Source organism: Oxyura jamaicensis, chromosome 10 (assembly GCF_011077185.1).
Source record: "Oxyura jamaicensis isolate SHBP4307 breed ruddy duck chromosome 10, BPBGC_Ojam_1.0, whole genome shotgun sequence".
Classification (NCBI taxonomy): domain Eukaryota; kingdom Metazoa; phylum Chordata; class Aves; order Anseriformes; family Anatidae; genus Oxyura; species Oxyura jamaicensis.
Window position 1 is genome coordinate 7,012,988 of NC_048902.1, and position 27,382 is coordinate 7,040,369.

General features: G+C 41.2%; 1 protein-coding gene across 2 annotated transcripts in view; it reads left to right on the plus strand.

Moving 5' to 3' along the window:
- The first annotated feature begins 930 nt into the window (after window positions 1-930).
- TLN2 (talin 2) overlaps window positions 931-27,382 on the plus strand; it is a 170,745-nt gene continuing 144,293 nt past the window's right edge. Inside the window, exon 1 of one of the 2 annotated variants that reach the window (XM_035336334.1) lies at window positions 931-1,042. The gene's annotated coding sequence lies outside the window, so the exon portion shown is untranslated. The remainder of the gene's footprint in view (window positions 1,043-27,382) is intronic. The other variant, XM_035336333.1, reaches the window with a different exon arrangement.

The following is a 27,382-nucleotide window of genomic DNA, read 5'->3' on the forward strand; positions in this document are numbered from 1 at the left end:
CATACTACAGGAACATTCCACTGCTTGGTGTTTTTGCTGGCATTTCAAAGAAGAGGTCTGGGGGACATTGTACAGAGGCTTACTGTGAGTGGTTGTGGCAGGTGATCACAGGAGAACGCTCATCCAAAATGAGCAATAGAGTCTAGAACTTGCATGTTGGCACGTGCAAGACCATGCAGGCTAGAGAAAGTTTAAAACAATTAGGCAGAAAAAGGCCATGAAGTGAAGTAAAGCAATGAGCTTGAGGAATACTGCTTTTGAAGCAGTATTGTGGCCAGCAAGCAAGGTAACGCAGCATAGGAACAATGTTGGAGTGGCTGTCATGTATTTTGTGAGAAGGAAGCCGAGTTGTGTGCTGAACAAGGAAAGCTTCATCATATTTGGTTGTGGGATTCTGAATCATAGTGGTTTCACCGACAGAGTCCCCGGCATGCATGAAAGTAGTTCACGCGAGGGACTTAATTTGCAGTTACCTCCTTTGTCATACAGATATAGGTGTGTTGGTATGGAAACCATCTATACAGCTGTGAGGGCAGTGCCACAGTTAAAACAGGACCCTCTAAGGAGTCTCAAACCTTTCCTTTGTAACTACAGCAGTGAAGTTCTTGCCGGTGGCATTACGAGCGCTGAATACAAGACCCGAAGGCAGTTTAGATCGCTTTGGCCGTATTTAGGTGTTTTTGGTACTGAAACCTGCTGTTTGAAGCCGCTGCTCAGGGGGCGGGAGGGGCGAGCTCGGGCCGATGCAGGTGCCAGGGGCGCCCCTCAGGTGCGGGACGGCCGCGGGCACGAGCCCGGCCGTTAGCGCCTCGCGCCCTCACAGCGCTGAGGGGACTCGCGGCGGCCGGGGCGGCCCCAGCGGCAGCCGTCGCCTCCCCCGTCCCCGGGCTTCTCGTTCTGGCGGAGGAACGCGCCGGGCTCCCCCTGCCTCCTCCTTCTCCCTCAGGAGCGGCCGGGAAGCGCGGCTGTGGGCGGGCAGGGCGGCAGCGGCTCTGCCTACGTCGCCTCAGCGGGTGCCGCAGGGCCGCTGCGGAGCGCCCAGGTAAGGGCCGGGGGCCGGAGGCCGGCACGGCGGCCGGCGAAGGCTGCGGGCCGGGCCGGGCCGAGCCGAGCCGAGCCAAGCCATGCAGTCCCGGAGTGATGACGCGCTTCCTGCCCTCCCCGCCGGGGGTCTGCGCCTCGAGTCCGCAGCGGCGGCAGCTGCGGGCGGCGGCGGAGCGGGAACGGGAGGAGCGGGGGGGAAGGAAGGACGGGAAGGAAGGAGGAGAGCAGCGGGCTCGGGTGCTCGGCAGCGCTGCAAGGACGCCGTTCCCGGTAGGAGCCCGCGGGGACCCCCGTCCTGCCCCGCCGGTGCACGCTGCAGGGGCGCCTGCTCCGTGCCGAGCCGCCGGGAGGGGAAGGCTCCGAGCCCGTTGCGGGCAGGGGGCGGCTGCCGCCGGCCGGTCCCGCGGGTGGGAGCTGCGCTGCGTGCGCGGAGCCCCGCGGAACGCTGCCCGCCCGGCGAGATGCCGGGTCCAGGCAGCGCTGCTTCACTGCAGCCCCGTGCCCTGGGTCCGGAGCGGAGCCGGGGCGTGGGGGAACCGCGGCTTCCTCGGAGCTGCGGCCGGGTGGTAGGAGGAGGTGGTGCGTGCGGGAGAAAGCTCTCTCCTCGCAGCACGTTGGAAGTGACGACCTCCCAAGGACGGTCGTGCCGTGCATGCAGCTGTGAGTGTGCCTTCCTTGCCCGCAGACCCGCGGGACTGGTACGCGTAGAAGCGGCTCGCAGCCCGCTCCCGTGGGGCCACCCCCGAGGCGAGGCGAGGGGTCCGTGAGCCCCGCTGCTCCCTGGCCGTCCCTTGCCCCGGGCTGCCCGGCCCGGTGCTGCCGGACTGTCTCCTGGTGCAGCGTCCTCTCCGCACCACGGGTTGGCCTCCCCCGACGTGCCCGGACACCCTCCTTTCCTCCGTGCCAGCCTGCCCCGTGGCTGCGGGGTGCGGGATGTGCTCGTGCCTTGGGGTGCCCCCCGCCACGGTCTGGGCACAGCGCCTGTCCTGGAGCTGGAGCTTCTGCTGTCTTCATGCTCGTCTTCTGAGGGGTTCCGCTGTGCTGACTAGCAGCTTTGATTTATTTGGGTTCTGCGTTGGGTTTTGTGTTAAAACACTGCTGCAGTGTCTAGCTGTAAAGACCATGGGAATGTTCATTGATTCAAAGCTCTGTGAGATTAAATAACTGTCTGCTTTTCTCCACTCTTTTATAAGCTTATTTTACAGAGCTGTGTTTTAGAGCCAAGTTTGAGCCATGTTAAATTTCAAGCCAGAAGGCCAACACTGGGTTTGAAAGCCTGGTACTTCAAAGCATCAGATCTTCATGGTTGAGAGAGCCCATTAGCTATGGAAAATGCCCATATGATTAGAAAGCAAACAAACAACAGATCTACCAGATTGCTCTTGCTTATGTACCACAACATTTATTTTTATGTGCGTGTCCACATGTTCTAAGTATAGGTGAAAGCTTCCAGTGTTAGTTAAGAATACCTTACAAATTGTAGTATGTGAAAAACTTTCACATTTATTTGAGGTAATGGTCAGGCGGTACACCTGTTAGCTAGGCTGATGATGAATGAAGTTGTCTGAACTGCTACTTTTGCTTTATCTTTCAAAATATGAAATATTTGAGGCAGTTCCTTGAGATTGAAGGCTACCACAGAGCTAGGAAAAAGCCTCTTGCTTCTGGCAAATGTGTTTCATATGAGTTTAACAACAGCTCATTTAGCTAACTGGTACTGCAGAGCTAGAGGGTTAAGTTCAATTTTCTCCCAGCTTTCCCATTTTAAGCAAAAATATTGAGCCTAAATAGGAGAAAAACTCTTGTTTCTGGTTGTGAGTCTGAGTCTCTGGGTTAGCTGTGACAAACTTGGTCAATATTTAAGTTTTGAATCTTTGTGTAAAACTTGATGAGTATAACAATTTCTAGTAGGATATCCATTTGTTTTATCATCCAAATTATAGCACTTTACCCTGAATGCTTCTGAATAATTGTTCTGTGTGTTCTTAGAGTAACATCTGTTGCATGATATCATGTAATGGAATGTGGTACAGCTTAATTTAAGTTGATTTGAAACGTCGCCATTGCACTGTAGTAGTGCCTCAGAGGGCGAGAGGTTTTTTTGAGGGGTGTGTATGTGATGGATTGGATAGGAGTAGAAGATGCTGAGAAACATGAATTTGCATTTGAACTGCAAAGGATTAAGTACTTTAACTCTGAGCTTGGTTTGCTGGGCAGTTTTTCTTAGACTTCTTTCATGATCTGCCAACTAATCTAATCACCAAATTCTACTTACATTAGGAAATGCATCTGTAGTTAAAAATATAACTGATTAGTGTAAAACAGCACTGCAGTCAACTCAATTCTTCTTTATTTTTGGAGAGGGAGGTGTGGGCTTGACAGAAGTATCTGGCCGTGGCATCGCTTGAACTGCATAATCTTCATGATGACTTGGTTTTTGCTGTGAAAAAATCACTTTATCTGATATTGGCCTGGAAGGACTTGACCCAGCATAGAAAGGATGTTCTGAAGCATTCATAGTCACTTTATATGCTTACCTATAGAATATATATCTATCAAATCTGTGCAAATGTGAGGTCTGGGCAGCTTCCAAAAATGCCAGCACTTAATTAGTCATTACAGCTAGACAGGAGTAGACATCCACCTCCATTCCTTATTGTGTGTGGCATTTTAGGGTCTGATAGCTGCTGCAGGAGCAATACTGTGTGCTTGTGATGAGATGTGGGCAATGCTGCTTGCTGAACCACCATTCCAGTACATAATGTTAGCATTAAAATACCAAAAACAATGTTTGAAGTAATCCTCATCTCCTTTCTAAACTTTGGGGTTTTCAACAAACTGCCAAATGTGTAGACATCCTGATTTTTTAAAAATAAACTAAATTTCTATGCTAATTTCTAATCCAGATTCTGCTTTTGCACTGGATCATAACTGAGAAGGGGAGAGATGTGTGAGAGCACTGAATCCAGCTTTCCAAAATTCATTTTTTTCCCTGCTCTTGAATCCTTTAAAGATTTGGCAAGTCTGTTTATACATGTTTCTGCAGACAATAGAATGCTGATGCAAATTGAGAAGAGCAAACAAAATGGTTGGGTGTTGTTGCAAAGCAGGGGGGAAGGCTGTCTCAGTGTGTAATATTTTGCATGTTAGGTTTCATTTGTTTGCTTTTGCATTGCAGTATGTCAGTCAGAACACATGTTGCTGGTGTGTAGTTGGAAGTTTTTTCAGGTAGCCTTGTCTGGCCTTGTCTGTTTGTACCCAAAGGGGAATGCCTGGTTTTCCTTAGAGAGCTTTCCTTTTGACCACACGTGGTAATAAGAGCAATAAGTAAATTGAACTGAAGAACTTGTGGTGGCAGGGACAATGCAAATGAAACAGCAGAGTTTTTTTTTTTTTTTTTTTTTTAAAAAAAAAAAAGTTAGTTTGTGTTGCAAGTAGCCTGAACTACTTAGACTTGCAAATGCAAGGCTGATCCGCATGATGCTGAAATTCAGGGCCTGCTCAGTTGTTAGAAGACTGTGGCCTTCTATCTGTGGATGCAATAGGCAGATGCCTTTTGAGTGAGGCTTGGCAATGAGCCTGTGGTTAATTTTGATGTTAATCTTGTAACTGTGAACGCTGATTTCTGTACCTGTTAATACTGCTGGAAACCTATTTCATGGTAGTGGCAGAGAATCATTTTTCTGAGTGTGTTATGTACACACATGATTATATTGGAATTGAGTTTGAATTAGCCTGCATACTTAAAGCAATTGTGATAACATTTTGATGTTTTCCACTTCCAGCTGCAAGTTGGTATTCCATCCCCCGAGATCCACCCCCTCAATTCTCAAAGCTCCAGTGCTTTTTTGCCAAAGCATATTCATAAAGCCAGAGAACACACTGACTGTCTTCACAACATGAGGGTGGCCATACAATAATAAGTCTTGTCTTAAAATATCTTTACAGTACTACGCTGTTGACTTCTTACTTGTAGTCCCTTTACTTGGCAGCAACCAGCTGAATTTCTGCCAGGGTGGGTCAGACAGGCACTCAAAACTGCCTCACTTGCATTCTCCGTAGGTAGCTCATCTTTCTGTGTTTGGGCAGCAGGAAGCAAGTGGCAACTGAAGTGAATTGTAAATGGACCTTGTGTCTTTCTATCTGGCAGCTTTCGTAACACTGAGATTTTATTTCCATAGAAAAGTGACATTTAACACAGGAAGAGGCCAGGAGGGTTTCACTCTTCTAAATCACAGCAAATAACAATTAGGGTGATAAAGAATTAGTGGTACTGTATGGGACATTCAGTTTTTCTATCTGAATAACAATTTACGTTTCAGCTGAGGTAGAAGTGTTTGTTACTGTAGTGTGTCAGTGTTGAGTGGGGTGAGAACTTAAATGATGATAGCCTTGTCTTCAGTTTAGGAAAGCCTTCAGAGCTGCATAGGGATTTTCTTAGCACATGAATGCTTGTATATTTATGTCCAGTGATCTCTTATTTTTCTTGGGAGCTGGTATCTGTAATATTTGTAATATCTGTAATATCTGTAATATTGTAATATTGTAATATTGTACATTTGCCTTTGTTGCAGCCACCTGGAATCTAGCTTTTAATGTCGTCAATTTACAGAGGTGGTGTGTACTAATGGGAAAGCTGTTTTATTTTTTGGAATGTGATATTCAAATGTAGACGAAATACATAAGCATAAAACAATCTTGAAAACTTACTGGTAGTAAAAATCAGGCTTGAATGTGTATTAGTGGAAACACTAATTAGCCTTAAAGGCATTGATGGGAAGTACCTCTTATCTTTGACTGTCCAATTTCAATATGCCAAGTATTGTGTAACAGGAAACAGCAAGGTGGTACTTGCTGGAGAGACAGAGGAGAAAGAAAGCAGCCAAAGCAGGGAATGAATTTCTGGCAGAATTGATAATTCAGCTGTGTTGAAGAAAAGATCTATAGTAATCTATTGGGAGGGGTGGTGGTAGGAATGGTGGTGTGATGGTGGTGTAGAACTAAAACACAGTGCTTTAGGCGTGATAAACGTGTTGAAATAACAGGACAGAATTGAAATTCATTGATGGCCCTATAAATGGATATATGAATAAATGAGGTCAGGAATCAGAACTTGAATGCTACATTTCCCGGTAGCTTGCAAGTTCTGTGTTTACTTGTAATCTTCTTATTTTGGGCCACAGATTTTCTTGTCTTTTGTTCCTGGTTTAAGGAAACATTTCCCATTGGCAAGGGGTATCTGAGTTACCTGGGGAAAGGGTCGAGTGCAGCAGTAGCAACCACAGCAGGACTGCAGGGTCAAGCAGAAAGAAACAGTGGCAGGCCTCCTGAGCCAGAATATCACTGAAGGAACTATTACAGGTAGGGAGAGAGAAATGCCCATCTTCACTTAAAAACAGCAAAGGCTGTGGGAAATGAGATAATTCTGTTGTGATGTTTATAGCACTCCTGGGAAATGTTATGTGCATTGGCTTAAGATGTACAGTCCCCAGAGGAGAACCCAAGGTCTTATATGCACCCACCCCAGAAAATGTTAATATTTTGAATTAAAAGTAAAAAAAAAAAATCATTGGCTGGTTTTGCAGTTGTAGGCAAGGCCCAGGTCAGTGTGGTTGTAGGTGAATTGCCTAATTGCATCTTCAGCTGAAGCATGATGCTAACCAGACTCAATAGCAGCTGAGGAGGCCAAGAGAAACATAACTGAATGTATAGAAGAAAAACACGTGAAGGAGGTGTGATTAACTGGATTTTGCATAGTGAGGTAGGACAGGCCAGACTGTGCATTAGGGAAAGCACAAACCCAGGCACTAAAGGAGAGAAAGGGGATTGCAGTGAGATAGATGGGCCTTGTCTAAGGCCACTGTATGTTAGAAGATGTAGTTAAATATGGGATCAGTTCAAATGGATTCATGGGTACTATATGAGTGAGTGACATTTTGTCCCTTGAGAGATGAGAAAACAAAGGCCAGGGGCTAAACAGAACGAATCCTTCCCAGGAGCAGAAAATAGTTTCCGAGTGATGCTACCTGTATCCACTGCACTGACTGTGGTAGTTGGAGAACATGGATGCTTGAGTTTTTCCTCCTTTTCTACACTGCCCTGTTGTGTTGTCCAAGACATCCACCTCGTTCCAGAAGAAGCAGATAACTCAGCTCTTATGGGGAGATGCCTAACTGTTCCTGAAAGAAAATGGTCCAGGCTTGAGAGATCCCATGGTAGTGATCACAACAAACCATCCCACCTGAACACCAAGTCTCTAAGTACCGAAGTACCATGGAAAACAATATTATGAAGCTTGATGATCTCGAGGAAAAGAATTACGTTTAGTAGCTGACCATGTAGTGGCACAGTATGGTTTAGAAGTCCAGCTGTGCAAATCAGATAAAACCTGGGAAGTTTTCAAGTTGCAGGGTTTTCAGTGTGCCTAATAGTGTTACGGTCTGGTTTTTTGTGTGTGTGTGGGGAACATGGTAACCATGCATTTGGAATTGTATTATGTCTTCATGCTTTACTTTGTAGGCAATTCATGACAAGTCCTGCAGTGTCTGGCCAATGTTGTGTTCAGAATGCTGCTGGCCACTCTGGGTGACAAATAGCAGCCGTACCACTTGGGGACAGACATCATGGAATCAGGCAGGCCTGACAGTGGCCATGCTAGCCAACCACTTTTGTAGTAGTTGCTCTGTTTATTAGTGTTAGGGAATCTAGAGCTTAATATAATTACCAACTTTTTATGAAGGTGATTTAGGAAGTTCTGTAAGAGTCATTTTAACACAAAGTTCAGCAGCTGCTTGGTGTGTGTGTGTGCATGCACACCTGTATTAAATCACTTGGAGTAGCCCGCTACCTAAGCACGATAACTACCCTGATTTAACCAGATACCTGAGTTGTCTTTGGTTGAGGCTTTTTTTTTTTTTTCCCCTCCATAGAGGAGGTTGTAACAAGGAGTACTGTTAGCCCAGCTCCAAACCAGAGATTCCTACTTGATTTTATGAACAGTCTGGTACAAGGGGTGCTCTTAGTTTGTAACTTGTGCCTGTTTTAATAAAAAAAATTATCTACATTTATTTGTTTGTGGAGATTCAAGTCATGTTCTCTTAGTCCTATGAATACTTTGTCTTTAGCTCTTTGTTGTTTGGTCTTGATGAAGCATTGCTTTATACAGTTTACCATGCTTGGTTGTCTGACAAGCCTTGACCATATGAGGTATTTTTAATTCTGTAATTGCTGGTGGGATGGTGATGGCATGCTATAGCCCATCGGTGTGGGTTTCTGGGTTTTCACGGTCTTGCAGTGGGGTAAGATCACTTGCTTGTTCATAACTTCCAAAACTTCATTTTAGTCTGCAGCTTTGGGTGCTACCTCTTTCTTTGTGTGCACTACACATGAACTACGAAACCCTTTTATTTTATCTCATTTTTTTGCCTCACTTTGTGAGATCTAGTTTTAGTGTGATATATTACCCATTTCCTCACATGGTAACTGGCAAGCTACCGATGAAGCCGTGAGTAGTGTTGTAGTCATTGTTAAACAGAAGTACTTGTGTTCAAATACTGATGATCAAAGCAGAGTGGGAAGGGGGATTTGAAGTCTGTTTGCTCAGGTGTTGAACTGAGGTGTTCACGATCCTGTATTCTTGCATAGATGCATATTAGAAAAACTGTTAGCTGTACATTGATCCTGCTGGTTGATGCACATGGATTTTGAACGAAAAGAAACAAATCTGCCACGGTATCTTTGCATGCAACCTACAGCAACGCTTTTCAAGCAAGATGAAATCAACAAGATCACAGCTACAGAGGGCCCTAAACCACTCGTGCATTTCCTTGGTTAGAATTCCTTGTCTTCACTTGCCTTGCATTCTTGTACTAAAATGGGGCATTCGGTAATGTGACCCCTCTGTGTTGTGTTAACAAACAAATTCTAATGAGCACACCACCTTTGTGAAGTGTGGCCTCAGGTCATGCTACATAAGCTTTTAGAAATAAGCACTCCTAAATAATTTAAGTATTTTTTTCTTTTGTCTCGGACTTCTAAGAAGGGACAGTAATTCTTAACTCAGTTTGTTTATTGGCCAACACAATGTAGTTTTCATCCTACCTTAGGCTACTGAGCTTCCCTTAAAGATAAGTTTCAAGTACCTGCTAAACATCTGCTATCAGGCGGTAATACTGTCTTGGTACCCACCCAATAAGTGTATCTCTTCATGTACAGCTCAGCTTTTTGTAGCTGTCATGGGAGTTGTAAGGAATTAAACACAACTTCAGTCCCTGAAGAGGATGCAGAAGCAAGGTGGGATTGCTGATAACAGTCCCTTCGGTAAAGAGGGAAGATTAAGGAGGGAGTTGCTTTTTCAGTTATTTACAAGGAACCTCATAAAACCAAAGGAAAAATGTAGAACGAAGACAGAATATACATGGATAAAAGAAAAAAAAAAGAGAGGCAGAGAGAGGCAGGTGTTTTTTTTTTTTTTTTTTTTTTTTTTTTTTTTTTTGAAGCTGTAGTTACGGCTTTGTAACGACTGAAGATTTGCAGTATAGTGCAATTGGTATTGACTAATGTTTTATTTTCTTGACTCTATACTTGAAATTTCTTGCTCAGGTTGTACCTTTTGTTATTGAAAATGAAATTGCATTACTACCTGTGAAGTAGTCTTTGTACTAGTATGATCATAGAGAAAGCAATCATCTTAACTTCCAGAAAGTCTGTTTTTATGTAGTGAGTATGTGGTACCAACGTGTATTTCTTACAGGCTTTTTTAGAGGCTTTTTTTTTTTTTTCCTTTTCGAGTAAATTATTTTTTAAGAGGAGAGTCCCCAGTTTACCTTATTCTATTTGTGACATTTTTCTATACGTTTATTCTCTGGGATCCCTCTCTCCCTCATTTTGAATGGGTAAGAATAGCAGGAAGCAGCTATGGGTGCTACTTCACATGACAGGTGAGTAAAGATGCTGGAGACATGTTGTGAAAATGATTTTTACCTTCCTTCAGGTAAAACCACCTTCCTTGGTGTTCATTAGAGGGCATTTTTTTTTTTCTGCCTGGTCAATTTAGAGATACTTGAAACATTTGTACTTGTTGGGAATTTGCCATTGGGAATTCTAGCAATTCATATTTGAGATGTCTCCAACTGGCTTAGAATTAGAAAAGCTTTCTTCTGACAATACTTACAGAATATTCAAACGTGCAATAGGAAAATGCTTGTTACCCTGTACTATGCAATTATGTAGTATGTAACCATGTACTTACTGAGTACTACGCTAATGAAGACCTAGTAGTTGTATAACCAAGCTTGTCTAAGAAGCATGACTCTTGGAAGCAGCTGGTTGGATCTCGTCTTGGACAGTGCTGGTTGACAGAGCACTGCGAGTGTGTCAGTGGTAGGGAAACAATGGGCACTTGTGATAGTGGAGCTGGAACAAGTAGGGCAGAGGTTAGCTGTTAGGTCTCTTTCTTGGTTCTTGTTCTTTGGGGGTTAAGGAATGCTTGCATGAAAGCAACTCCTTCAAAATGGGGACAGACTGAAGTATTTGTACAAAAAATTTCAGGTGGTATGGTTTGGGGAAGAATGTTAACAAGTGAACCTGTGTTACTGTTCAGCAAACTTTGATTAGGTAATGCAAGTCTTGGGAACAAGGAAGTGAATGTGAATGGTGTTGGAGTATCCTGGTGCTAGTTCTTTACTCTAGAAATTCAGGGGGTTATAACAAAGAATCTGTTTGTGTTCATCAAAAAAAAAAGCTGTAGTGTCATGTGGAAGATGCAAGTCCTGACTAATAGTTATTGGAGTGAATTCAGAGCAGAATTTCAAAAGCTAAAAATGTGTATTTCCAGCAACCCTTGGTTTCCATTGCAGCTTTGATTTTTATTCAAGAAACAAAGTGGGGATCAAGAGCACACAATCAATAAGCATTGGCCTCTCTTAAGTGTGTGGTGTCTGGGGACATATACCAGCTTTCTGGAGCCATCCCCAGTTAGATGTCTGGAGACTATGGCATTTGTTTCTCCTTGTTTAGTTGCATCTACTTTGGAATGCTTTCTTTGGCACACAGAAGGGAAAAGGTTCTCACCTCTTCTGCAAAATCCTTTATGTTAAGAGGATACCCTTAGGAAGGTTTTGATTATAATAGAAGCTCTGTTAAAGACAATTTCTATATTATGTAAACTTGAAATTATCTGTCTGATACATGAGCAGATAGTGGCTGCTCTTTCCACTCAAGGGGGGGTGGGGTTTAAAGACTGTGTGCTTAACTGTCTGATTGTTAAATAATAAAAATTGGCAAAGCCTTGATCTTAAGGTTCTCTCATCTGAATGCTATTCTGCAAATGAATGATACAGTGGTGTCTTCCTAGTGGGATAAGTAAAGAACTAAGGCATTTGAAATGCATTTGCTTTAGAGGAGTCTGATTTTCTTGCTCTGGAGGAAATAATCTGATGATTATACTGCTCTGAGACGGTCTGGAAAAGTCTGCAGAGTGCTGCAGCTTATGAGTATAATAGATAACAATTAAGTTTGCTTATATTCACAGCTATTTAAGTTTGCTTATATTGACAGCTCGTGGTTTCAAGTGGTCTCTTGGCTTGTTTGGCAGCAAGTCTTGCAATAGTTAATGTCTCATACAGCTAAACAAAGAAGCAGTCTTTCTTGGGTGTTTGGAAGAAATATACAGGCCAGAGGCAGTGCTTACCAGGTAGTGCAGAAAATGAATTTGCCAGTAACATGGCTTTGAAATCCCCGAATCAGGAAAAGAGGAAAAGAATCTCATTTTTCCATGTATGTTCTGTTGTCCTGCTATGTGTCTTCTGTTTAATGATTTCAAATACATAGCAACTTAGTGTTAAATAAACCCAAGTGTAGATTGGAGGAGGTTTCCATGCTTTTAACTTCATTTGAAGTGTGTTGATACCATCTCTGATTGAATGGGGTTGTTCCAAGTTCTGGTCCTACTGGAATAGCTGTGCAATGGTGTGGTGTTTCTGCTTACTGTTTGTTTATTAAGGTGTTGCTAACAATCACACAAGATAGAAGTGCAAAATGAAGATTGTTGACAGGGCTCAGTAGCAACTACAGGACCCTGAACACTACGAAAATGGTTTTTAACTTGCTAGAGCCCTAGGTTACATCTGGGATGTAAGGTTTTATGTTTACAACTTGGAAGAGTGCATCTCCGGATAATGTGGAAGACTGTGTATACACTGCAAAACTGGTTTACACTTGATATTTGTAAGGACTGCAGTAACATTCAAGTAAAAAAAGCTTTTTGATTGTATTTTGAGAAGATAGGGCTACCCTTGTCATATGACTGTTACTATGCTTGAGGACAATGCAGATTATTCATGAGGTGATCAAGTTGTGTTTTCTGTCACACATACTTAAGATGTTCTCTTCTATTGAATGCGATTTTTCTGTTACCCTTGGAAGCAGTTGAAGTCTTTGAAATACAACGGAAGTCTGTGTACCTGTAAGTACACAGAACCATCGCACCCTCTATCAAAGAATTAATGGCATCTATTTTTTGTTTCTGCATTCTTGTTCTCTCTCTCTCTCTCTCTCTCTGGGAAAAGTGAGCTTGATAATTTAAGGCCAAGTTCTCCTGTCACTTGATACTTCGTCCTTTCCACACATAGCCCATCTGTGGATTCCAGGGCACTTCTGGGGATCACAGCTGGGTAGCCATGTGGGCAGGACTGATGTGGTTATACATGCTACAGTCAAAGTCCTCAGCTTAGCACAGTTAAAGTTGAGACTTTAAAGGGGACTAATTCTTTTTGTTGCTTTGTATGTATAGGTATTGGCTGAAGGATCAGAATTTTGCCCTTCTCAGAAACATTATAGGCATGTGTTTGCTCTGTCAAAGTTGAAGTTAGAGACCTCCTGAAAGGGTGAGGGGAAAGAAATTAAGTGTCATAGCAAATGCAGTTCCTAAGCCCAATGTCAGGCTCAGATTTGTAAGAGTAATCTGAAATACTGACTGTGCAGGCATATTTTGACCAATAGCTTGAGTTTGAGGCTTTATTAAACTGTATCCCCCACCCCATCTTTCATATCCCCTTCTGCAGTAACCTTTCATATACTCTCTGAACATGATGACAAGTCTGAATTGCTGTGTTCTGATGATACGAGAGAAGCCCAGAGAGTAGATTATGCACATCAGTGTTCATTTTAAAAGTCCTCTCTTAATCACAAAAGTATGTACTTTCTCAGGAAACTTAATATTTTCAAATTGTTGCATAAGTAAAATAAAAAAAACAACAACACAACAGCAAACAGTTTCCAGATGTGCCCCATCAGGTTTGGCTGATGATAGATGTTACTTTAAGTGTATTCAACAGATGCCATGCCTAACATTGCAGTAGTAGGGATTTTGTTTCCTGTACAGCTGACATTCAGAATCCAGTTGTGTTCTTGGTATCACTGAATAGGAATTAGTGATGTAGGATAGGAATTATACAAAAGTATAATTCAAATACAGCAACATATTTTTATGAAACTATTTGTTAGCAGGATAAAATGAAGACTGTATAGGTGAACAAGACTACTGCATTTAACATCGATGTTTGAGGTTAAGAACATCTGAAGCACATCTTATAGGCTCGATATCCAAGGTACTGGCCTAATAATCCAAAAACCAGTTCTGACAACGCTTGTTCAAGAACTTGTTACTGATGATGCTGTACATGACAAATTTAGCTATTTTTTTTGATAATGAACAAATTTAGCTGTTTTTTGATAATGAAAGTGCAGCTTTTAACCTTGATGGGTGAATTGCTATCGATCACAATGAATATTGAAAACCAAACCTAATGATACTGAGCTAGGTTGTATACCTAATGATATTTTGTCTTGAGATAGCTAGCAGTTTGGGAAAGATTATAAGTGTATCGTATCCATTTTACCTGGGAGTATATCCCTTTGTATTCAAGAAGATATAATTGACCTCATCTTGCAGTGATGTGTAACTTTTATTATAGCTTCCTGAGCATTAATATCACTTTGACTGAAGAATTTGCAAGGAGCCTTTTAGCATCTGGCATGCTTTCTACTTCTGTGTTGTTGTTTAGGATTTTATATGTTGCAAATTCTGTTAAACTTAGTTAAGATGAGCTGTTAAGATGTGTGTGTTTTTAATTTTCTTGATAATTTTTAGTGGCAAAAAAGAGCAAACTTTAAGATTTTATTAATTTTGACTTGTACCTGGAATGTGAGGAGCCCATTTTTTGGTGCACTGTAACTGTATCATGTATATTTAAGATGAAAGTCTGTTCGCCTTTGTTACTACTTATCCCAAAACTCAAAAATACACTTCTTGGATTTTGGTTTTTAACTTTTCTTTCTTAAATACCTCTTTTTTCTTATTTGTGAAGCTTTAATTTTTAGGGCAAATGTGTATGTGTTTTTCCTTTATTTTCTTGCCCTCCTTCCACCCTCCCCAATTGTTGATGTGGTAAACACTCCCAAAATATTTAGTAGCTGCATAATGGAGTGCAGCCTGTGGGAAAAAAAAAAAAAAAGAAGTAATTCCATGGAACATGAGTGCCTGCAAGCACTGCTGCAGGTACTGTCCTATTTTCCTCTTTTGAGAAGAGCAAATCCTATTATACCTCAACTTCAGTAATTTTGTCTCATTAACTAGGTGTTTCAACACTTCAGATGAATGCCATCTAAAAAAAAAAAAAAAAAAAGAAAAAAAAAAAAAAAAAAAAAAAAAAAAAAACCCCATACCATTAAGTGGCCTAGAACACTGGGCCTCTGTAAAAAGCTATTTTCTTTGATGGTTGGCAGATCACAGGACAGATAGCTGCTCTTCTTTGATTCTCCTTTTGCTACCCTAAATAGGGAGCATGTATTTCAATCACTTGCTGCTAATACTAAAAACAAGCCTTGATTTTTCATGTTGGGCGTGGTTTACAAGAAATACTTAGTTCCAAATCCTGGTAAGAAGAGCTTATTACCAAGTTGTTCCAGCAGCACAGAGATGCACTATCCAGACAGAACAGTTGTCATTAATTCCACTTTCTTCTCAGTTCATTATGTTCTGTGTGAAGATGGGGATCTTATTCATGGATTGGCAAGTATTGATAGCAACAATTCTGCAAGGTCTAAATCTTATGTTAAGGAGGTAGGGCTTAGACTTCCTATCCAGTGAGGAGCCTAACTTTGCTGTGGAGTCTTAAATCCTGTGTGGCAGTGCACGCAGGAAATAGAGTGAAGCTGGGGATGCTTGTGTTACGTGAGTGACTGACTTCTCATCTCTTCGTCAAATACAGTTTTCTGATAGATCATGTAAGGTTGTTGATTGAACCAGTGTAAATCTTCAAGGTCCATTAAGAACTGGATTCTACTCCTTAAGTTAGGTTTTAAAGCAAATGTCACCAGCACCCAGTATAATGTCATGCATGCTTTTCTCTGGAAGTCTTTTTGTTTCCATTCAAGAGTAGGTAAAGGGTTTGCTGTTGGTACCAGGTTGTAATAGCTGCCTTATCAGAAGACATGAAACTTTTCATGCAGAACTCTGATCACTGTTCTGTGCTAAACATTGTAGTAAACATGATTCTAAAGCCTATTTATTTCTTCAGGTAAGCAAAGAAAATGCAGGTTCTGTGCTGATTCTTGTGCTGGCAAAGAATTTGTGGTGGTTCCAACAGAGCAGCAAGCTGATGTTAATTCTTTTGGGTGCAGGAGCATCTACAAACCAGCCTCCTGACACAAGTAGCTACAGTGCTCACTGCCATTCACTTTTTCCAGAAATGAATACCATAAATGAACTATAGTACAACACTTAGCTTCTTTAGGGCAGAAAAACATTTGGGCGACGAGTTGATGGAAGACGTGTTTGACTTCCGATGTGCCTAGCAGATAAAATCCCCTCCTAACTCTTCAAAATTCAAAACATTCTTACGTCCATAATTTGAATTAGTGTTAATTAATTTGACATTAGGACGGAAGTTGTGATCAACAGTGTGCTTTGATTTTTTTATTATTTTTGTGGGGAAACAGATGTAATTAATGTTACCCACTTACTTGAAGCTGGACTACAAGCTGGAGACTCCCTTTGAAAGAATGTTTCAAAATATTGAAGTTTGCTTTCTAAAGGGTACTTGAAGCCAAACAAAAATTTTCAAATAAGCCTAAATAATGCAAAATCTATTCCTACAGCTGATAAGGAAACTAGTGTTAATTGTGCTTCCTTACTCCACATTTCAATGCCAGCTACTTCAGAGTTCATTGCATTTGACATTTAAAGAAATGACACACAGAACACTAACTGCTGACTTTGTTACTGGTTTGTTGTAGAGATGGTCAGTGTAGTTGGTCTCAACAGTTTATGAAGTTTTCTGATTGTTGCTTTAGAGCATTTTGTTTGAAATACTTGTGCCTTTTGTTTATTTCTCCCTTCCCAGCAGAAGTAGCTTAGAGAATTGAGTGTTAATTTGGAAATGACCTTACTTGCCTTCATTTATAAATAGCAGTTAGAAAGAAGGGGATTCCCCTGCTGCTCACACCCCATTCATGGCTTCCTTTTTCTGTTCAGACTGTGTCTTACAGTGCACTATGACTTCGAGCCCTCAACAAGTTGCAACAAATTCAGCTGTACTCCAGAAACAATGCACTTTGGGTCATGAGCTGGTAAAGTCACTGTGATAAGTGTTTTTTTTTTTTTTTTTTAAATATTATTATTTTTTATTTTATTTTATTTGCTTTTTTTGTTAATTTGTTTGTTTTTGCCTGGGACAGGATAAAAAGCTAGGTAACAGGAGACTTGTTGAAACAATTCTTCTGATATTCATAGCTACATGTTATTTTGCGTATTTCATGCATTGATATGGTATGCCTGAAATTTGAAGAAAATATATCTTGATTGGATGATAGAAAGGAAAAAAACTTTTTGTTTATATTGCTTTCCCTTACGTGGCTATGGTTCTTGTACTGCAGCTGTTATGGAAGCTAAGTCCTTGGAATAAACGATGAAGGAACTTAGCAATGTTTTGGTGTGATCTTTCTTTAACATTAAAAAAAAAATCTTCAAAACTATCTGTGATATAAAACATTAATAAAAACGCACTCTTATTAAATCAGGTATTTTAATATCACTATTGCTAAGCGTTCTCAACCATTCAGTTACAAATATTGCAATGCTAGCTAGTTGATAATCGTCTTACTAAAATGTATCTTTGGCCAAATATAGCTAGGTGCTGGCATTTACCTTGTATGCTGTCTTCAGATCTTAGTACTTATATCTCTGACTTTGCAATGCAGTAGGTGTTGGTGTGTTGGAAGCAGCTGATTACTTAAAACACAATTGATACTCGATCTAGATCTTTGATCTTGTAAGTAATACCACTGGGACAACAAGAGTCCTTAGTCAGTGATTTCTAGTGGACTGAATGAAAAACACCTGATCACTGCACTGCTGCGTAAAATGTTCTGTATCTGGCAGGTGGATGATAAAGCAGTTAGTGGTGTGCCGTTATTTTGTGCATGATGTGATTCAGTTGTTTAAGGGAAAATAGAGTTAAGCTTGGTTTCTGACTTGACTTAAGGGATAATTAAACTGATTGGGCATAGGTATTTGTTTTACATCATTTATCAAATCAAGGTACTAAAACTGTGGGAGAAATTAGAATTAGTCTGAAAAAGGTGATCTGCAAATAGACTCATGTCACTCCTTCTCCATCCTTTTGCTCTCATCAGACAGGCTAAAATCAGATTTGTCTGATTCAGCCTCTCCATGACTGACACAACTAGGTCAGGAGCAGTGATTGTTTTTGCACAGCATCTCTTGCTTGTGCCCCGCTTCCCCGCCCCCATCCCTTGGGTGCCCATTGTAGTGTAATTCTCCCTTAGGGATTGGACATTTGGTAATTTCATGTCTTGGATCTTTGTCACCTATGTCTTCTAATTAAAAATGCTGGACTGAAGACTGCTGGAACAGTAACTCAGTCCTTCAGATGCGATCATTGTTTTCTCTTCCCTTCTGCTGGCTTCACTACTCAGTCATTGATTCTACTCCCAGAACTGTTCCTAGGTTTTCATGCTGTCAGCGATACTAGCCAGAATCATCTTTTTCACTAAAGATACACTGGAAGTAACTTCCTGTTCTACTTAAAACCCTTCCTGAAAATCATTACATAACTTTTCATTTATTTTAGTTTCAGGTGAGAAATCTGCCTGCTAACAGAATGTTTAGTTGGCTTAAAACTTGTTCTTTTTTTTTTTTGTTCTTTCTATGCTGTTATGTTCAGTAGTCTGTTGAGCTCAGTTTCATGGTATTTTGAGAGTACCACTGAGGGAATGTAACTTTTCAGCAGGGCTTGATATTGTGGACCCTTAAGCTGTTGCAGTCAACTTTAAAAACTCCAACATGTAAACTTATTTGTTAGAGTGGCAAGAGCTAGAATTTTTGTTTTTCAGGTCTTGTTAATGAGCATGGTTACAGTTACGAGCAGATGAGTTCTCAGAAAGCCTAGCTTTTGGTTGCAGTTCAATTGTTGAATGTAAAAACTGAGGGGGTATGCACTGGAAGTGCCTATGTAGTATGATGTCCTGATGGCTTTCCTAAGCAAAATTATTTTTATGGCAGTGAGGCAAGCAGTATCTCTACAGACGTTACTGTGTGTATACGGCTTGTGAAACATGATTTTCAGTAATAGGGTTCTCAGTGAAGAAGCTACAGCTATAAGGAGTCCTTGATCTTACATGTTGTTGTTTGTTGGACTTGACTCCATCTGTATGCAATCTTTATGAATCACTAATGTCTCATGCAGGCAGCTGGTTGACCAGTAACATCACTCCTTCGAGAACTGAAAAAAATTAAGACTAATTGTAGAAACTCTTCTGTTAGGACCTGAACAGACCTGCCCAGAAACCCTACAATACTTTAGCTTTGAATACCTCACAGCTTTAGCTTTGAATACCTCTGTGGGCATTATTTTATAACTTGCTAGGCAACATGCTGTTAAAATCTTGCTATTGCTTTAGTTAACTTGATACTTACTCAATTTTAAGTGACTGAAACCCAGAAGTATTGTCACTGTTGGTTGTTGTCTTTTATGCGCCAGTTCTGGTGCATCGGTCCAGAGGTAGTTCTATAATTGTGTACTGCATCTGCAGTATGTTGGTTAGAGCCTGGAGAGCTTACAAGCTTGTTAGGCATCAAACAATGGTTTGAAAATATGTACCCTGGTTGGACTAGTGGGGAAACTCCAGCTGCACAATTGAAAGTACAGTGGAAAAACCCTAAGGAAGCAGGCTTGAAAGTGAGTTGAATAGTCCATGTCCTCAGTTCTTGATCCTTAAGGTCAAAGGAGATGTGCCTACAATTTTCCCTTACCTGTTTGTGCATGTGGGCATGACACATATGTATGTGTGCACACAGAGCTAACCTCAAATAAGCGATTCCTGTGGCCTCTGCTCTGTCCAGTAGAATGGATTTACAGAAGCTGTGGCATGTCATTACAGAGATCCCTGTGAAAGACCTAGGTTGGTTTGATATCTGATGTCAACTTGCTTCTCCCTCTGTTTCTTCTCCTAGCATTACCAGGCTCCCCAGATGAAGTCAGGAGGGTCTGTAGCTCAGGCTTGTCATGGATTTGGTTAGTAGCTGTGCAATCAGCTTCATTCACAGAGCTGTTTCTTGTGTGTGAATGAAGATGGAAATGCTGTATGCATTTTTCAGAACTATGCGATAGGACTTTTTTTTTTTTTTTGTCCTAAGGATAGAAATGTAAGGTATCAGAAGTCAGTGGCATTGTTTAATAAGGGAGAAGCTGCTCCCTTATTTATAGTTACCTCAAAAATGGAGTTTTACATCTTCCTTGCATTCACTTTCCTCCTTAGCTTCCCACCTATCATGGGGACTCCACATATCAACTACAGTGTGTAAGGCATCTGTGTTTTAGGAGTGTAGTGAGAAAAGAGGTTGCTTGGACTTGCCGGTGTGAGAGAGGAGAGGCGAACAATTGTGATTAAGAGACCTGCAGCGTGAGGTGGATGGCAATGTAGAACACGGACAGCAAAGGATGAAATATGAGCATGAACTGTCACTTTCTAAATGAGGGGCGGGGGTTATGGTGCCAGATGTGAGATTGGTCTTTATAGCGACTGGTAAAGCTGTAAAAGCAGCAGAGCAGTTTATTTCAAAATGTTAAGCATTTTTGGTCAGAGCTTTTTGATGGACCAGGTACCAGTATCAGGCAGTGACAGGTAAGAAGTCATAGTAATTAGTCCAGGGTTTTGGGTAGGATGATTACACTTCTGTACTTCTGGTTCCTTGATCTTCTTCCACTCTGTGTCTGAAAATCTCTGTCTAGAGGGATTCCTCCCTCACCCCATCACAGGTTGCTGATAGGAGAAAGAGAAAAGTTCAAAGTCTTCTTCACCTGAGTTGTTACCAAGTTTAAACACTTGGAATGTGGGGAAAATCTAGACAAATAAGACTGCTTTGATATTAATTTGTCTTGTGGTTATGAACTTTTTTTGGATGTACAAAGACAGCTTTTGGACTTGAACTGTTAAATGGCTGAAATATTGAAGATGTGTTTTTTTTTTTTTGGTTGAATAGCAGCCTTTGTTTTCAAAAAGCATTGCAGAAACTTGAATCACCAATCTAGTCTTTAAGAGAAAGACTGTTAGACACTCCAAATTGTCACTTAAGGCCAACTTCTCTTTTCTGTTAATCTGCACCCCCTGTGAACAGATACTTGCCATTAAGCCATGACTGTTACTTCCACTTGCTACTTCCCAACTGTTAGTTGCTGAAACTAACCTCTCTTCTTTTCACTGTTCTCCTTAGCCACTTCTCTTCTCTCTCCCATACAGCTCTTCATCTTTCCAAGAAAGGGTTATGGATTTTAAAGGCAGATGAAGGGGAGAGTTTGCTCTGTGGTGCAATGAACAGAAATACTGGAGCTTCTCTTGCCTCACTTAGGTCGAGAAGCAACAGGCACAAACTGAAACACAGGAAGTTCCATCTGAACATGAAGAAAAACTTGTTGACTGTGAGGGTGCCCGAGTACTGGCAGAAGTTGCCCAGACAGGTTGTGGTGTCTCCTTCTCTGGAGATATTCAAAACCCATTTGGATGTGATCCTGTGCAACCTGCTGAAGGTGACCCTGCTTGAGCAGGGGAGTTGGGCTAGATAACATCTAGAGGTCCTTTCCAACCTCAGCCATTCCATGATTCTGTGACTGAAGAAGAGAGCAAGTGTCTGAAAGGTAAAGGATAGTGGTTTGGGTGCCTAGCGGTTTTATGGCTGTCTTTGTTTTAAGCAATAAGGTTACAGCAGAGAACTGTTGTGTTGGTCACCTTACTGCTCTTCTCCCATCTCTGTTGGTGATCGCTGCCCTACTTCCAGCTTATTTGTTCTAACACTTTTCCTTAAATAAAGGAAAATAATCCAACTGAATACAGAATAGCTTGGTAAAGAAACCCTAAACCCATATATTTTATATGGGGAAAACAAGAAAAGCTTAAGTCATTATTTCGCCTTTGGTTGAATGTATTTGAATATGACACTACTGTAAAAATTGATGCTGTTGATTCTCCAGACCATATATTTAGGATTTTTCCTTGCAAATGTCTGGTATGTAGAGCTGGTGTTAATAGAAGCAATCACTTCTTGTCACTTGCAGTACTTCAGTGAGATGCCTTTCATGCTTACAGAAAGTGTTTGTCTCAGATCTGAAGCATAATCTTTCTCAAATCCACTTTTTGCTGCAAAACAACAAATTCCTTAGGGAAGCCTTAGTGGGAATTTTTAAATGGTCTGAGGAAGCAAGGCTAAAACCTTTACATATAAAAGTTTTAGAATAAGATGTGGGTGAGGGGGAGGGAGGAGGATGTTAACAGTGGAAACTTTTCGGTTTTAATGCTGTTCTGATTCTTTGCAGTGCAATCCAAGTTGCTGGTCTCAACATGCTCATTAATATGTGAACAATTATCTGACACTCAAGTAGACTAACAGCATCTGTTTTAAGCTGCTAGTAAATATGTTTGTGGTATATCCAGCACTTCTTTTAAGGTGGAGAACAGTTAATGCATTAACTCCTCAGCTTTGACAACTTACTGACAAACTTGTATCTTGTAAATATGAAGCCACTAATAGTTGAAGACCTTTATGCTGATGCATTCCAGTTGCCTTGCACAAATGTGTGGGGTGGGCCGCCTTTCTGTGCTTGAAACTTAGAAACAAAGCCCCTATTTATTCCAAATGAATGGCAGCTAAATAAAGTAGGCTGCAATAGTTTTATCTATGGCATTTATAGGGAGTTAAGGCTTAAATGAGAGCTGGGAGAAGGACAAAGCCAGCTATCATTCCAGAGCAATGTAACTTGCAAATATGCCTGGTTTTGTTGTAAGCCAGGCTGTTTTCTTGTGTTCACAAAGGTCTGTGCTGGGTAACAACCTGCACTGCAGACAGATGATGAGGACCTTTGGCACCTATAGTGTCTGTGAAACTAGAAAGATATGTCCATATGTTTACAGGGAACCTGCATATTCAGTGCTCCTTCAGCTACCATAAAGCATCTTGCTAAGTCATGATAAATTCAGTTGTCAGTAACATATAAGCTACTGGGAAAATTTGACTTGTTTCAACACTGGGAAGATGTTTCATATTAAATGTTCTAAGGATAGGATGGTAAATCTTTTGCTAGTCTACACTTTATTTAGCTTCTTTAGCTACCAGTATAGGAAGGATGTGTCTTCTCTGGTTACAACTGTACAGCTAAGAAAATAATGTGCAGTATTCCCAGCTATGAAAAATCATTCTTAGGCACAAATTTAGAAAGCAGAGGTTAATAAATAGGTTAGTAGTAGGTTAATAAAATAGTAGGTTAATAAAGCACTATTCCATTCTACATGTGTCTTGAAGTCTTTTATAAGCATTGCAGTGAAATATCTGTAGTCTTTGTGTAAATTCGTTATTCTTATTCCTTTCATTCCAGTAGATACATAATATAAATGGTTTGGGCTGAAATTGAAGTGAGTGATTTTGGGGAGTAAAGGAGCATGATAATTTGTTTAAAAGAAGAGATAAGCTTGTGCCATCTGCCTTTGGCAGAAGTTGCCATAAATGCTCTTCTTAACTTGAATATAAACATAACACTGATTGTGTTGCAAAAGCTGTGATGGTGAAGTCTGTTAAGCATATTTGCACAATCCTTTGCCTGAAAAAGCTCGTTCTCATGCAAAATAACATCCAAGTTCACCTTTTCCAGTACAGTTGACAACAGTGAAAGAAATAGCCCAACTTTGAACTTCTTTGTTGTTCATAGACTTGAACAACAACCTTATCTGTTAGAGAACCTCTTTGAGCTATTTCCTGCTTCCTTTAGAGCATCTGTGCTTGGATACTTTGTCATAAAGGGTTGAAAAGGCTGGGTCAGCACTGTGGGTCTTCTGGGTACCATCTCCTTAGACTGCAGAATCAGTTCTGGTATGCTGTGTCTCCCTCAGCTCGAGCAAGAGCAGTTTTGCTTTGCTGTTGACTTCCTGTACCTAGGCTGTGTCATCCTGCTGTTGGAACTGTTACTGGGATGAAGAGGAGGCTTTAGCCTTTTTTGTTACCATGGGTCCCTCAGGCCTACCTTGTATCCTGATAAGCATCATGTCAGGAAGGAAGCACACGGTGTATGTAAGAAATGCTTCCTGATACAGGAACGCTTCTCTAGTCTGAGGGTGCAATATCAAGGAGGCTGGTTTAGATCAAACCAAGGTCAGTTACTGTCTGTTCTTCCTCCTTTCCCCCTTGTACCAGTCCTAGTATTGACCTGACTGCTTGTTAGAGTGGAGATGGTTATGTCCCCCAGCATTATGAGCTTCCAACTTGGATTGGTGAAACAAGTTGCTTCTGGAGCGTAATTATGATGCTGAAGTTTGCTTTAGTGCCTTCTGTGGGCTCCGTTATGCATCATTGCTTTCCCGCAGCTGGCATCACTCACTTTTTCTGTGTGCATTATTATTCTAGTTTGTCTCCTTCCTCTGGGAAGGAAATAGTTATTTGAACAGAGTTTGGTTTCTTGTGTAATTGTTTTGAATTAACTTGTAGAATGCAAACACTTGCAATGGCCAATTTTCTGTTCATGTGTTTCTTGATACTTACTTTCATCTCTACTAAAACTTGAGTGAGACTGACAGGAAGATTTAAAACAAATAAAACAGCAACAATAACCAAACCTAGTGGGAGCAAATTTCCTAGCGGGGACATCTATTCTTTCTTAGCCATCCCTATGTCTTGTATATTTTTTTAAAATAAAAATAAAAATCCTGATACTTGATTTTGTGTATCAATGTTACTTCACATGACTTTTATTATCTATTTTTGTCTTCTCCCAACTCCTTTCAAAAAACAGCAAAGGATGAGGTAAGAGAAAAAGGTATTCTCAGCTGAAGAAAAGTTAGCTGTTTTAACGGTTTGAAGGTTGTCTTATTTTGTACCTTTTAGCTAATTTGAATAAGAGGTGAAAAAACAACTCTCAAATGTCATGTGTTGCTGTGGGTAAACTTTTTGCTACCTTGCTGACCTGGGCTGAGTTGTATGGGCATAGTAACAATGATGAACGTTCTTGACACACAACTCTAAATACAGGTTGTATGAGAAGTAAAACAAGTAATTCATTGTAACCCTCTATAGAACCATCCAGATGGCAGTCTGCTGCTGCTCTGAGTGTTGCTCTGAGAATGCTTCTGTTTTTACTTTCATCACTTCCGGAGCTAGAACAATGGATGGGAGAAGGTGGGAAGAGTGGACCTGAGGTATCCATTTTCAGTGCTAATGCAATTGGCTCAGCAGTCTTTGCAGTTACACTGCCATTGCTGTGTTAATGGTTTTAATGGAAGTAATTTTTAAATAACATCTGGTGATTTTTTAATTGAGACATTGACTGAGCTGACAAACATGTTTCTTGTGCTAGGGGCCCCACAGCTGAACACAGGGCTTCAGCTGTGGTCTCGTGAGAACAAAGCAGAGGCGGAGAATCCCCTCCTTTGCCCTGCTGGCCATGCTGCTTTTGGTGCAGCCCAGGATATGGTTGACGGTCTGGGCTGCAAGTGCACATTGGTGGTTCATGTTGAGTTTGTCATCAACCAGCACACCCAATTCCTTTCCCTTAGGGCTGCTCTCAATCCATTTTCTGCCCTGTATTTGTGTTTGGGATTGCCCTGACTCAGGTGCAGCACTTTTCACCTAGCTTTGTTGAACTTCATGTAGGCGCGCCCCTCAAGCCTGTCTAGGTCCCTGTGGATGGCATCTCTTCCCTCCCGCGTGTCAACTGCGCCATTCAGTGTGGTTGTTGGCAAACTTTCAATACTGTTTACAGCCAACTGCTAATATATGAGTGTAGAAAGACTCCAAATACTTACTGTTCCCTGATCTCCATGGGCTTCAGGTGTGCAGGAGATGGCATTTCTGAATGTTCATTGTTCAATTTTGTAGCATAATACTGCATTCTCTGTCTTCATACAGAGTTTGTAGTTACATGTTTGGGGCAGCCAAAACAACGTGGGCATGAAGGAGTACTTCAGGGTGTCCACCCAGTGCTAGAAGAGCACTGGCAGTCCTGCATTGTCCTGCATTCTCATCCCGTGGACTGATGGAGTCTTACAGTTGTGGTGCTATAACCTCAGAATTCAATATGGCATTTGATACTCAGGCAGTATTTCACCAACATCTCTGACAGCTTATCAGTATTTAACTAGACTATAGCTAAAAATTGTGTTAAACTGAAATACTACATTTTCAGAACACTATTCTTATAACTTGGAATTCCAACTGACCAAATGTGCAAGTTGAATGTCACAGGACAGTATCAGGAGTGTTAACTGAGAGTCGCTGATGTTGGAAATGACAGCTGTTGTTTTTGTAAACTTTTGTGCAGAAAAACAAAACAAACAAACAAAAAAAACACCAAAACAACAAACAACTCCAGGGTTGGAATACAATGTCTGCAGCATTGAATGGTTAAAGCATGTTTTTCAAGTGGGTATGCCTACTGATACAGGTCTGAGCAAATAACCAGCAAGGAAGGTGTTTAAGAGTGGCTACTGGCAGTCTAGAAGATTGTGCTGCAGTAGAAAGGCCAGTAATTCGTGCTGTTAGCTCTCAGATGTGTTAGGAAAAGAACATAGTACATGTAAATGTGAAGCTACAAATTCTAGTCCTGGTAGGTGATGGAAATGTAAATTTTGTTCTGTGACATGGAGGTGTAAAGTTTTTCTTGTGGTGGTGTTTTTTTTTTTTTTTTTTTTTTTTTTTTTCCTCCAGTGCTGGAAAGGGGTATCTCAAATTGTGGCACACGCTGCTGAGGTCCCTTAAAGTGAACTTGTACCTGACATGTAATTAGCAAAGCACTCAAAGCAACTGAAAGATTGAGTAGAGGGAGGAATGTGCTTGTGTGAGCCAATTATACATGTGAATGAATGTGTGGGCTGCTATGAGGGACGGGGGCTATGATGCCACTCAGTCAAAGTGGTAGCTTTTGCTTTGTGTGGCTGAGCAACTGGTAAGCAACACTAACGGCTGCTTTGACATTTCTTGGCAACCTTGTGACTGCACTGGTAGAAAGCTGGATGTGAAATGGTGGTGAGAAGGGAAGATATTTCTTACAACACTTTCTGTTCATTGTAAGATTTCTGGTAGTTGAGCTACTTAAAACCAACAAAACAACAACAACCAAGTCCAACAAAACTATGGTTTTGTCTTAGTAAAATAAGGGAGGTAACTGCAGATATAGGGCAAACAGTGGTTGGGTTGGCTTAATTTACTACATCCTTTAAATGACAAGCCTCCTGTTGAGCTACTTCTTTTTCGTGGGTATCTGTGCTTTCCAGTTTCTCTTAGGATGTACCCCATGGTACAGCTCCTGTCGTTCCCAGCTGTGCAAGTCATTGCCACCTGCTGCAGTACCCGTCTCAGTATGTGTGGCTGCATGATGGGTGCAGGTGCTTGCATGGTACCAATGAAGCTAAACAAGGTGCATGTAAATAGTTAAATTTCACTTAAAAATATGTATTCAGAAACATTACCAAACTGAAAGGGAAGAAAGTTATTTACATTGGCCTCTGAACTGCATTGGAGTTATTTCATGTTGAGGGGCTTCACTGTAGCTTTATTTCTCTGATGTATTGTGGGGTTAAATGCAAAAGGCTGTAAATGAAGGCAGCATTAAGTCAGTGCCTGTCTGATACTGGACACTTAATTGTAATGTTGCTTTGCAGGAGGTTGAGAGGTAGTTTCTTTGTGGAAGCTATTCTTAGTGTGAGAATTTGATGCTTAATATGCATTTGGCTTATCTTTTTCAAGTTACTTAGTAGCATAAACTGCTACTGTAGTTGAATT